Source organism: Odocoileus virginianus, chromosome X, assembly GCF_023699985.2.
Source record: "Odocoileus virginianus isolate 20LAN1187 ecotype Illinois chromosome X, Ovbor_1.2, whole genome shotgun sequence".
In the NCBI taxonomy this organism is placed as follows: domain Eukaryota; kingdom Metazoa; phylum Chordata; class Mammalia; order Artiodactyla; family Cervidae; genus Odocoileus; species Odocoileus virginianus.
Genome location: NC_069708.1, coordinates 13,430,127 through 13,442,491, shown reverse-complemented (window position 1 = coordinate 13,442,491; position 12,365 = coordinate 13,430,127). Strand labels below are relative to the sequence as shown.

Below are 12,365 nucleotides of genomic sequence, written 5' to 3'. Positions count from 1 at the left end.
GCTCTGTGAGCTCGGTTTATTAATTCGGAGTAGGGAAAGGAAATTGGCAAAGTCTGTCACCTTTTATTTGATCAAGTGACCAGCCACCTGAAGCGGGCATGTTTTAAAGACACTGGGTGATAAATGTTCACTGTGTGAAGATGGAAGGAGGGAGGGAGAGAGTTTGATTTTGAAAGAACAATGCAGCCAAGTGTTTATTCATCATACATGCAGTGTTCCTAAGAGAAGGACGTTGAATTTCAAAATTCTTATTGAAAAATTTTAAAACTTCCTTTCTCTGATTGTTGCAGAGAGGGAGGTAGAATTGAGAGGAGAAAGGAGAGGCTCTTTGACATACTTACCTATTTAACATTTAAAGCCTTGACTATACGCCTTAGCAGTACCAGGAGGCTGTAGGGTTTTACAATGTTTAAAATCCTTGGACATTGTCTTTGCTTTTATTCACATGTAATTTCATACTTTATGTTTAAAGACCTTGGTTTCCTAGGTAAGAATCATTCCCTTCTCTCTCTCTTTTTTTTTTTTTGAACGGCTATTGTTTATTAAGGCTTGTATTCTTCTAAAGAAAGTTATCCGATGTCGTCCGAGACTCTGCACAGGCGGTAACGGTTCAAAGAAAGTGACACATTCTAAATACAAGTCTAAATAAAACTGTTTGCACTGTGACTTGGAGGGCCTGTCGAGCACAGTTTTCAGAAGCACCTGCACTCTGCCTGGGAGGCCCTCTGCTCGAATCGTGTGCGGTGAGCGTGAGGCAGGCATGCACACCACATTCATGCTCTAACTCCCATGGCAAGTTCTTCAGCGGCCCCTCATTCCACAAAACATGACAGCAAATTAAATTTCTAAAAGATTTTTTTTGTTTTACCCATTCAACAGGATAAAAGAAACTATAGACCCCACACACTGAACTTTACAACCAGGAGCATCATCCATCACACTGCTCTGGACTACCAGATCTCACGTTTAAAGCTCAGTATTATTGATATAAAAACGTGAAACAGCTCGAGGACTCTCCAGTGAAAAAAAGGGGGAAGTAAAATGGTCTGCACACAGAAGGAACCCCTCCGCACCTGGCCTGTGGTCACCTCCGACCAGGAACGCAGCAGACCCCAGGTGCACACGGAGGGAGGAGGCAGGTGCTCCAAGGAGAGAGCAGGTTCACCAAACTTTTCGAAAAACTGAAATTTATCCTCTGCCTAGTAGATATCAAGTGGGCAGATGAGCATCTCAGACAGATAACGAAAGAAATGGCAAAGCAGCCAAACAAGTTGGTCATCAGCCTGGGGACTTCAGCATCCTGAAGGGAAGCAAAATTAAAACACAACACACAAAATGGCAGACAACTCATGGTGTCTTATGTTCAGTATTAAAGCAAAAGGGGTGAGAGACAAAAGGTCTCACATAAAAATGTTAAATGACTGTGAATATAAGAATAGGAACATAACGTTCCCCCAAAATAATAAATCTTTGGGATGAATTAGGTTTTTGTTTTTAAGGATACTTACATTTCGTGTTAGGTCAGTGTGATTGATAAGCTGACAAAAACATAGTCCTTTATTAGTGAGTTCTACAATATTATATGATACATAGAAAAAATACAAATGAATGCAGATTCATCTGGGCAAAAATAAACTACAAAGGACATAAAGATGTGAGCAGGCGAGCACTGCACGAGGCCTGCAGAGCCGCCGCCAGGAGACAGCACGAGGCACGCGCCCTCAGCCGCGCAGCCTCACGCCCTCAGCCGCGCAGCCTCACGCCCTCAGCCGCGCAGCCTCACGCCCTCAGCCGCGCAGCCTGACGTCAGAGGCACGAGAGCCTGCTGCGCCCTCACTGCTTGCTTCGACTCTGCCGTTGCTTGCGCACCACCTCCTCCCCCTCCTGGCGCCTCTCAGAGTGGGAAAAGTCGTCGAAGTGCTGTGCCTGTAGGAGGCGGTGAGCCGCAGCACCAGGCGCGCCTTCTCCAGGGGTACCTCTTGGGTGTCACGCGAGTTGGTGACCGGCTTGTTGTCGTTGTTTTCCAGTCAGATGTGCCGCAGCTGACTGTTGGGCACGTCCTTCACGAAGATCCACTTCACGTCGAACTTGCCCTTCCACTTGTCCTGGGACCAGACCCCGGCGCTGGTGCCGTAGTCCACAGGCGACTTCATCTCAGCCACCCCGCAGAAATGGCCACTGCCATTGACGCTGAAGAGCAGGTAGACAGGCCCCTTACTGCCCAGGGCACGGAAGGCACTGTCCAGGCGCCGGTTGCCATGTTCCGTGCTACACCAGAGCGAATACTTGATAGAGCGGTGCACGTCATCCTCCGAGTAACACGCGCCCGCTCTTCAGGTTCCAGTCAAACTCCTTGGGGTTGTAGCTGTGGGCGGCTTTCAGTTTTTCTAAGACGGGGTGGGACTCTGCGCTCGGGGTCGTGCTGGGCTGGGCGCTCCCAGGGGAGTTACTGTCACTGCTGGGGCCCCCGGTCTGCCCAAACGCCGCATTTCTGCTGCGAGGGGCGACCCAGCGGGTCTGGGGCAGCTGCTGGGGGGGCCGTGTGTTGTGGTGGGGCTGGAAGGGGAGGTTGGGCGGGAAGCGGCTGCATGGCCGGCTGGGGCTGGGGGGCCGCCGAGGAGGCTGGCACCTGCTGGGGGGCCGGGGCTTTGGGCACAGACCCCTTGTTGTCCCAAGTACCAATGTCCATATTATGTTTAATAGGTGGCGGGGGCAGCGCCCCCCCGATGGCAGGCCCACTCTTGGCCTTCATTTTCGGTTGTGGTTTGGCAGGTTTGCTGGCAATGGCAGCCCATGAGGTCGGCTTTGATACCGGCAGGGGCACATTGGTCCCACCATTGCCGGAAAGGATGCCCGTCATGGCCACACTGCTGACGACTGACCCTACCGTCTTGACCGCAGAGGTGGTGACGTCCCCAATCTCTAGGCCCACCATGCCCTGCTCCAGGCTGTTCATTCCTGGTGCCTTGTTGAGAGTATCACCGTGAAAGCCTGTCTGTCCGTCCACAATTGTGCCACCCAAGGAACTCGGCGGGTAGATGTAGCTGTTTCCATACGCTGAACTCTGAGCCTGTTGACCCTGAGACCCACTCGTCCCCCAGGCTGAAAAGGCAGGATTTTCAGGGAAAAAATTGAACCTGTGCTGGTAGATGTTATTCCCCAGTCCCCCAGGCTGCCCGAAAACGGCATCGTGCACGAAGTGGTGGTCTCCGTTACTGAGCTGTCCGTAGGTGGTGAGGTAGGGGATTGGAGGGTCCCTCCTGTAGACCATGGTGCCTCGTTGAGGGAACAGGGGAATCTGATGGATGGTGGGTAATAGCTGGACAGGTAGGGGTCTGCCATGGAGGGGTAGCTGTTACTCTGGTTTGACTGTCCGGAAAGGTAGGGCTCAAAGTCATTGTCGTGAACGGTATCCTTCTGATGCAAAGATCCATTTTGTACTTTATTATCTTGTCCCTTTGTTCTCTGGGGGGTCCACGCTGGTGGCCGACATGCTTCATGAACAACCGGCGCGGTGCGGGGCCAGGGCGCCCGCCGGCTCGGGCCTCCCCGCGAGGCCGGGCCTGTCACCCGAGCTCTCGCGGCCCCGGGCCCGCTGCCTCCTCCCCAGGCGCCGGCCAGCCGGGCGGCGGCGGCGGCGGCGGCTGCCGGGCGCGCGGGCCGCTCGTGGGCGGGCGCGAGGCGGCTAGCGGGACGGAACGTACTGACTAGGCGCCGACTCTAATGGCGGTAGCGACGGCAGCGGCCCCCTTCTCTTTCAATTCACAGATGATAGTTACTTAGAGAATGGAGACTGGACTGATTATTTTCTTTTACTGTATCCTAAAGAATTATGGTAAAACTTGACTGAAAATTTCTGGACTACAGAAACAACTTCTCTGCCAATCCCTTCCACTCTTCCATCTGTTTCATCTCATAAAAGCAAGATAAAGTTGTATTTTCTCAGTTGTTCCTTTCTATAGTGTTTCTCACTTCAGTCTATCTTTCAGGGACACTATTATGTATATTATTTGTGTGTGTCTGAGTGCTCAGTCATGTCCGACTCTTTGTGATCCCATGGACTGTAGCCCACCAGGCTCCTCTGTCCATGGGATTTTCCAGGCAAGACTACTGGAATGAGTTGCCATTTCCTACTGAAAGGGATCTTTCTGACCCAGGGATCAAACCCTCATCTCTTGTGTCTCCTGCTTTGGCAAATGGATTCTTTACCACTGTACCTCCTGGTAAGCCCATATATATTATATATTATATGTTATATATCATATACATTATATTATATATTATATGTGATATTATATATCATATACATTATATATTATATGACTCCACTAGTCATTTAATAATGTCCCTTTACCCCCTATACCCATGGGCCATAGGGATTCTAAATAGAAGGTGGAATTCTGCCATATAATCTGGAATATTTCTTTTCTTATGTTAGTTTTTGTTTAAAGTAAGGCAAAATCCATATTGTGTTGTCAAGATTTAGACAGGGAAGCAGAGCCATCATGGATATTCTAAGAATGAATCCTTTTGCTGATGTGGGAGGCACGGGGGTAGTGAATGTCTAGAAGCTGGGAGTCAGATCAGAGAGTCATTAGCCACTACCAGAAGCATTGGTTGAACTGGACAAATCAGAGGTTTTGGGAAAGTTCAAGAAGTCAGGCGCATCCAGCTGTCCAAGTGTGGTGGTGAAGGGAGAGTTGGTGGAGAGGTTTATGGGAAGCTGGGGCCTCTGTGTAACACCTGCCTGTGTGGGGCCACAGACAAGCCCCTGGTGGTGGGACTGAGTCAGCCGTTGGCTAGTGGAGCCAGTGGTAGGAAATGCAACCTTGAGGTGGAGCAGGGGAGAGTCGGATAAGCTAGCCTCTGCAGGGCACCTCTGTTTCTGTCCATCACTACATCTGTTGGGGTGGTGGCTGCCAAAGGTAGTGACTACTGCTTACCTTCTGCCCTACAGTTAATTCTCACACAAGTTCCACTTTTAGTAAACTCTAATCTGGAATCATACAAGCAAATGAGCTTCTAGGAAACTATGGATTCTCCTCTCTTAATCAAGCTTCTATAGCACAATTCAGCCCAGCCCCCACTATCATGATAACGGAAATGACATCAAAACAAAAGCCACTTAAAAAAACTCAATACTAATAAAAATAAATGGAAAAAAAAACTCAATAGATTAAAAAATAATTGAAGTATAGTTGAGGTACATTGTTGTGTATATTTCTGCTGTTACAGCAGTGATTCAGTCATACGTGTTTGTATTATATATATTCTTTAAAAAATGTTCTTGGATATTGAAAGTGATATACAGTAGGACCTTGTTGTTTATCCATTCTATGTATAAAAGCTTACATTGGCTAACCCCAATCTCTCACTCCATCCCTCCTCCAACCCCCTCCCCCTTGGCAACCACCAGTCTGTTCTCAAAGTCTGTGATTCTATTTGGTTTCATGGATAGTTTCATTTGTATCCTATTTTAGATTCCATATATAAGTGATATCATTTACGTGATGTGTCTATTTATGATTTACTTCACTTAGTATTAATATGATAATCTCTAGTTGCATACATGTTGCTCCAAATGGCATTGTTTCATTCTTTTTTATGACTGAATAGTATTCCATTGTGGAGAAGGCATTGGCACCCCACTGCAGTACTCTTGCCTGGAAAATCCCATGAATGGAGGAGCCTGGTAGGCTGTGGTCCATGGGATCGCTAAGAGTCGGACACGACTAAGCGACTTCACTTTCACTTTTCACTTTCACACATTGGAGAAGGAAATGGCAACCCACTCCAGGGTTCTTGCCTGGAGAATCTTAGGGATGGGGGAGCCTGGTGGGCTGCTGTCTATGGGATCACACAGAGTCGGATACAACTGAAGTGACTTAGCAGCAGCAGTTTTCCATTGTACATACCATGTCTTCCTTATCCATTCATCTGTTGACAGACATCTAGGTTGCTTCCATGTCTCACGTATTATGAATAGTTCTGTTATGAACCTAAGGATGCATGTTTCTTTTTGAATTTTAGTTTTGTATGGATATTTGCCCAGGAATAGGATTGCTAGATTATATGGCAGTTCTATTTTTAGTTTTCTGAGGAACCACCATACTGTTTTCCACAGTGGCTGCACCAACTTACATTCCCACCAACAGTGTAGAAGGGTTCCCTCCTACATTTACTGTTTGTAGAATTTTTAATGATGGCCATTCTGACCTGTGTGAGGTGCTACCTCATGTAGTTTTGATTTGCATTTATCTAATAATTAGTGATGTTGAGCATGTGCCTATTGGCCATCTATATTTCTTCTTTGGAGAAATGTTTATTCAGATCGTCTGCTCATTTTTTGATTGGATTGTTTGTTTTTGTTGTTGAGTTGTACGAGCTGTTTGTATATTTTGGAAATTAAGACCTTGTCAGTCACATTGTTTGCAGATATTTTCTTCCATTCTGTAGGTTGTCTTTTCATTTTGTTTATGGTTTTCTTTGTTATGCAAAAGCTTATGTTTGATTAGGTTCCATTTGTTTGTTTTTTATTTTGATTTCTATTACTTTGGGAGACTGACCTAAGAAAACTTTCGTACGAGAATGTTTTACCTATGATGTCTTATAAGAGTTCTATGGTGTCATGTCTCATGTTTAAGTGTTTAAGCCATTTTGAGTTTATCTTTATGTATGGTGAGAGGGTGTGTTTTAACTTCATTGATTTCCATGTAGCAAAAGCCTTTTTAAAATTATTCTTCCATTCTACTGTCCCTCAGCTTAGAATTCAGAATGCATAAATATGTCACCCTTTTTAATACGATGGCCCAGTAAATCTGCTTTCAGTGGTGTTGAACCTGGCAGGACATTGGAGTATGGAGGGGGTGGCACATGCTGAGAAACTCACAGGATTCCCACTTGTGATTCTGACGAATACGTAACCCTGGCCAAATCCTTCCCCTCTGTGCCTCTTGTTTTCTCCTATGAAATGGCAGAAATGGGCTGAATTGTACCCAGTTGGTTTGGTACCAGTATCCAAATAAGATAAGGGAAGTGAAAGCACCTTTGTTATTATTGTTGTTGTTCAGTGGCTCAGTCATGTCTGACTCTTTGTGACTCCATGGACTGCAGCACGCCAGGCTTCTTTGTCCTTCACCATCTCCTGGAGCTTGCTCAAACTTATGTCCATTGAGTGGGTGATGCCATCCAACCGTCTTATCCTCTGTCATCCCCTTCTCCTCCTGCCTTCAACCTTCCCAGCATTAGGGTCTTTTCTAATGAGTCAGTACTTCGCATCAGGTGGCCAAAGTATTGGAGCTTCAGCTTCGGCATCAGTCCTTCCAGTGAATATTCAGGATTGATTTCCTTTAGGATGGACTGGTTTGATCTCCTTGCAGTCCAAGGGACCCTCAAGAGTCTTCTCTAACACCATAGTTTAAAAGCATCAATTCTTTGGTGCTCAGCCTTCTTTATGGTCCAATTCTTACATCCCTACATGACTACTGGAAAAACCAGATGGACCTTTGTTGGCAAAGGAATGTCTTTGCACCTTTAGTGCTAAATACCATGATGGTTGTAAGTCCTGTTATTTCAAACTGAAGGAATATCCTTCAGTTTGGCAGATGTTAGAGATTACGTACAAAGTAGGTGATGAAAAATCATTTTGAAGTAAATGAATTAATGAATGAACCTGACTTGGCACCATTGGAAAAAATTGAAAGTGTTGGTGAGGACATTATGTCAGATATGGAAATTGTCAGGGAACATCTTTACTCTCCAAAGTCAGCACACCCCATGAATCCTCATCGGTGAGATGATGACCCAGGAGTTTCCCTGCCCCTAGAAATATATATGTATTTTCTAGTTAACAGAGAGTAAGGGAGACATCATTGTTGTCTCCATCATCATTATCATTATCGTCATTTGCCTGAAGCCCCAGAATATACTGAAACACAACACTGCTGATGGGAGAGGGTTTAGTATTGCTCTCTCTGGAGGGTAATTGGGAAGTTTGGCTCATGACCTAGTAATTCCACTTCTCTGGGTTCATCTGAAAGAAGTGGCCTAATATGTATAAATGTGTAACTGCTGGGCCCTTGAGTTCTAGAGGTGAGCATACTTCATCTCAGAGGTGACTGTGTCTTGTGTTGAAGACAGCACCTGTACGAACCTTGATGGTACATTCTAATTGGCAAGAACTTGGATGGGCATAGGTAAACAAAGAATAAACAAGAGCACGTGGAGTTCCTCCACCCCTCATCCAGATGATAGGAAGACAGCCGTGAACAAAACAGACCAAGCTCCTGCCCTCATGCAGGAGAGAGGCAATCCAAAAATGAACAGTGTAATCGAATGTCAGGTTAAGTACCGTGAAGGGAAATAAAGTAGTGTCAAGGATTACAGAATGATGTGGGTGCCATTTTTAGATATGGTGGTCAAGGAAGGCCTCCTTTATTTATTTTTATTTTTTGGCTGCGTTGTGTCTTCATTGCTGCACACAAGCTTTCTCTAGTTACAGTGAGTAGAGGCTACTCTGCAGTTACAGTGCGTGGGCTTCTCATTTCGGTGGTTTCTCTTGTTGTGGGGCCTGGGCTCTAGAGTGCGCAGGCTCAGAAGTTGTGGTGCTCGGGCTTAGTTGCTCTGCGGCATGTGGGATCTTCCCAGACTAGGGATCGAACCATGTCCCCTGCGTTGGCAGATGAATTCTCAACCACTGGACCACCAGGGAGGTCCGAGGAAGGCCTCTTTGAGGTGGTGCTATTGGCTCAGCGACGTGATTGAATGGAGGGAGGCAACTATGCTGATATCTCTGGGAGATATCAGGACATTTCAGGAGGGGGACAAACAGGTACACAGGCTCCAAAATGAGAAAGAGCTTCTTTAGTCGAGGGACAGTAGGAACACCAGTGTGGCTGTACTGTAGTGAGCAAGAGGGGAAGGTGGTAGTAGGTGAGGTTGGAGAAGGAGACAGGTGATGGACCACATTCGCTTTTGATTTGAGACAAGTCAGATGGGAAGCAGTTAGAAAGCTTTGAACTGGAGTGTCACATTTGCTGGCTTAAATATTGAAGGGATATTCATGGAGAATAAGTCATAGAAGGGCAAGAAAGGAAACAGGCCTTGTAGGTTCTCTTGCAGTGGTCCATAAAGGAAGGAGACAATAGGAGGCTGGGACCAGGGGAGGTTAGTGGTAGAGTTGGTGAGAGTTGTCAGAATGTACTCTGAAGAAAGAGCTGATAGGATTTGCTACCAGGCCAAATGCAAGGTGCTGATAAAAAGACAAGGGTCAAGGATGACTTCAAAGTTTTGGCCTAAGCAGGTGGATACATGGAGCTGCACTTCCTGAGATGGGGACTGCCGGGCGAGGAATGAATTTGGGAGGAATGCACAATTTAGCTTTTCAACGATTAAGTTTGCGGTGCATATCAACCATCCAAGTGAGGATGTGAAGTAGACAGTTGAACATACGAGTCTGGAGGTCGGGACAGAAGATGTAAATTCAAGAGTCATTAGAGATGATATTTAAAGCCATTAGACTGGATGAGATCACCCAGGAGTGAATAAAGATAGAAGAGAGGTCTAGGGACTTCCCTGGTGGTTCAGTGGTTAAGAATCTGCCTTTCAATGCAAGGGATGTAGATTTGATCCCTGGTGGGGGAGCTAAAATCCTACATGCCATGGAGTAACTAAAGTCCATGTGCCACGACTAGAGAATTCGTGCACCACAACAGACTCATATGAGACAATGAGACACTGTCTCGTATGAGAGACAGTGAAGAGCCCAAGTGCCACAGCTAAGACCTGATGCAGTGAAATAAACAAATATTTTAAAAAGAGGTCTAAAGTCTGGATTCTGGGACACGTCAATGTTTACAAGTCAGGGAGAGGTCAATGAACCAGTTAAGGGGCCGAGAAGGAGTGGCCAGTGAAGAAGGAAGAAGACCAGGAGAATGTTGTGTCCTGGAAGCCAAATGAAGGAAACATCTTGAGGAGGAAGCGGTTGCTTGCGGTGTGGGAGGAGGTAAATAATACAGTTTAAGAAGCATTTGAAATTTTCAGGGCTTACTGGGGTGAGGAGGTGGGGAGTTTAGGTACAGAGAAGGAGAAGACATGAAGTCAATGGAGACAGCTGAAGGTCTCAAGAACATGGCAAGACATCATGGTCCATGAAGGCACGTCATCAGTGAAAAGTCCCCATATGTTGGAGAATGGCCAGCGACTTCCTAGGGACAATATTACTTGGTATGAGTTTGAAGTTATTTCCTGCTATGTTGTGATTGACTTTCATTTCCTCCAAACCTCCACATAACTCAGCTATCTTTGGGTGGTGTGCAGTAGCGGCATTTTGCGCAGATGTAAGAAGAAGAGAGACAGTCATGTTGAAAGGCTGCAGCTGCCCAAGAAGGTGAAATACATGGGATAAACAGGAAAAACAGAGTGAGAGGTGACCAGGAGAAACGGAACCCCCTGAGGCTCCTTGGAGATCTTGGAAGAGCCTCTGGATTTCTCTTGGTTTGTGGGATGGAGTCGTTAGCATTTTATTTAGATATTAAAGGGAAAGATTAAACTGTGCATGCTGGAGGGCCTGGGGTCACCTGGGTAGCAAATATAAACTGAAAAGTGAGCAAGGACATATGTACGGGCAGGTCCTTAGCAGCATTTTTTTTTTTAAATACTAATAAAGATTGGGAGACAGCTTGGATGTCTGACAGTGAGAGAGTGATTAAGTAGGTTAATAATGCTTCTTTTTAATGGAGACAATAGAAATGATGACAAGGGCACATATTTGTTGAATGAGAGAAGCGGGTTTCAAAACAGCATGCTTAATGGGATCCTACTTATGTAGGTAATATGTGCATATCTATATGTGTGCAAGAAGAAACATTAAAACCATATTAACTAATGTATTTATGGCTTCCCTGCTGGTTTAGTGGTAAAGAAGCTGCCTGAAATGCAGGAGATGCAGATAACGTGGGTTCAATCCCTGGGTAGGGAATACCCCTGGAGGAGGAAATGGCAACCCACTCCAGTATTCTTGCCTGCAGAATCCCATGGACAGAGGAACCTAGCAGGCTACAGTCTATGGGATCACAAAAGAGTCAGACGTGACTGAGAAACTAAACACAGTACAGTACACGGTACAACCAATATATGTGAAATGTGGTACCTGAGTGGTGCAATTATGGGTGACTTTTTTTTTCTCCTTTGTACTTGTCTGTATTTTCTTTTTTTTTTTTTCCATTTATTTTTAGTAGTTGGAGGCTAATTACTTTACATCATTACAGTAGTTTTTGTCATACATTGAAATGAATTAGCCATGGATTTACATGTATTCCCCATCCCGGTCCCCCCTCTCACCTCCCTCTCCACCCGATCCCTCTGGGTCTTCCCAGTGCACCAGGCCCGAGCACTTGTCTCATGCACCCAACCTGGGCTGGTGATCTGTTTCACTATAGATAATATACATGTTTCAATGCTGTTCTCTTGAAACATCCCACCCTCGCCTTCTCCCAGAGTCCACAAGTCTGTTCTATACATCTGAGTCTCTTTTTCTGTTTTGCATATAGGGTTATCGTTACCATCTTTCTAAAGTCCATATATATGTGTTAGTATACTGTAATGGTCTTTATCTTTCTGGCTTACTTCTCTCTGTATAATGGTCTCCAGTTTCATCCATCTCATTAGAACTGATTCAAATGAATTCTTTTTAATGGCTGAGTAATATTCCATGGTGTATATGTACCACAGCTTTCTCATCCATTCGTCTGCTGATGGGCATCTGGGTTACTTCCATGTCCTGGCTATTATAAACAGTGCTGCGATGAACATTGGGGTGCACGTGTCTCTTTCAGATCTGGTTTCCTTGGTGTGTATGCCCAGAAGTGGGATTGCTGGGTCATATGGCAGTTCTATTTCCAGCTTTTTAAGAAATCTCCACACTGTTTTCCATAGTGGCTGTACTAGTTTGCATTCCCACCAACAGTGTAAGAGGGTTCCCTTTTCTCCACACCCTCTCCAGCATTTATTGCTTGTAGACTTTTGGATAGCAGCCATCCTGACTGGCGTATAATGGTACCTCATTGTGGTTTTGATTTGCATTTCTCTAATAATGAGTGATGTTGAGCATCTTTTCATGTGTTTGTTAGCCATCTGTATGTCTTCCTTGGAGAAATGTCTGTTTAGTTCTTTGGCCCATTTTTTATTGGGTCATTTATTTTTCTGGAGTTGAGCTGGAGGAGTTGCTTGTATATTTTTGAGATTAATCCTTTGTCTGTTGCTTCATTTGCTATTATTTTCTCCCAATCTGAGGGCTGTCTTATCACTTTGCTTATAGTTTCCTTTGTTGTGCAAAAGCTTTTAAGTTTCATTAGGTCCCATTTGTT

General features: G+C 45.4%; 1 pseudogene; it reads right to left on the bottom strand.

Moving 5' to 3' along the window:
* Positions 1-1,786: 1,786 nt before the first annotated feature.
* On the bottom strand, positions 1,787-3,679 carry LOC110140212 (YTH domain-containing family protein 1 pseudogene; annotated as a pseudogene).
* Positions 3,680-12,365: the final 8,686 nt, after the last annotated feature.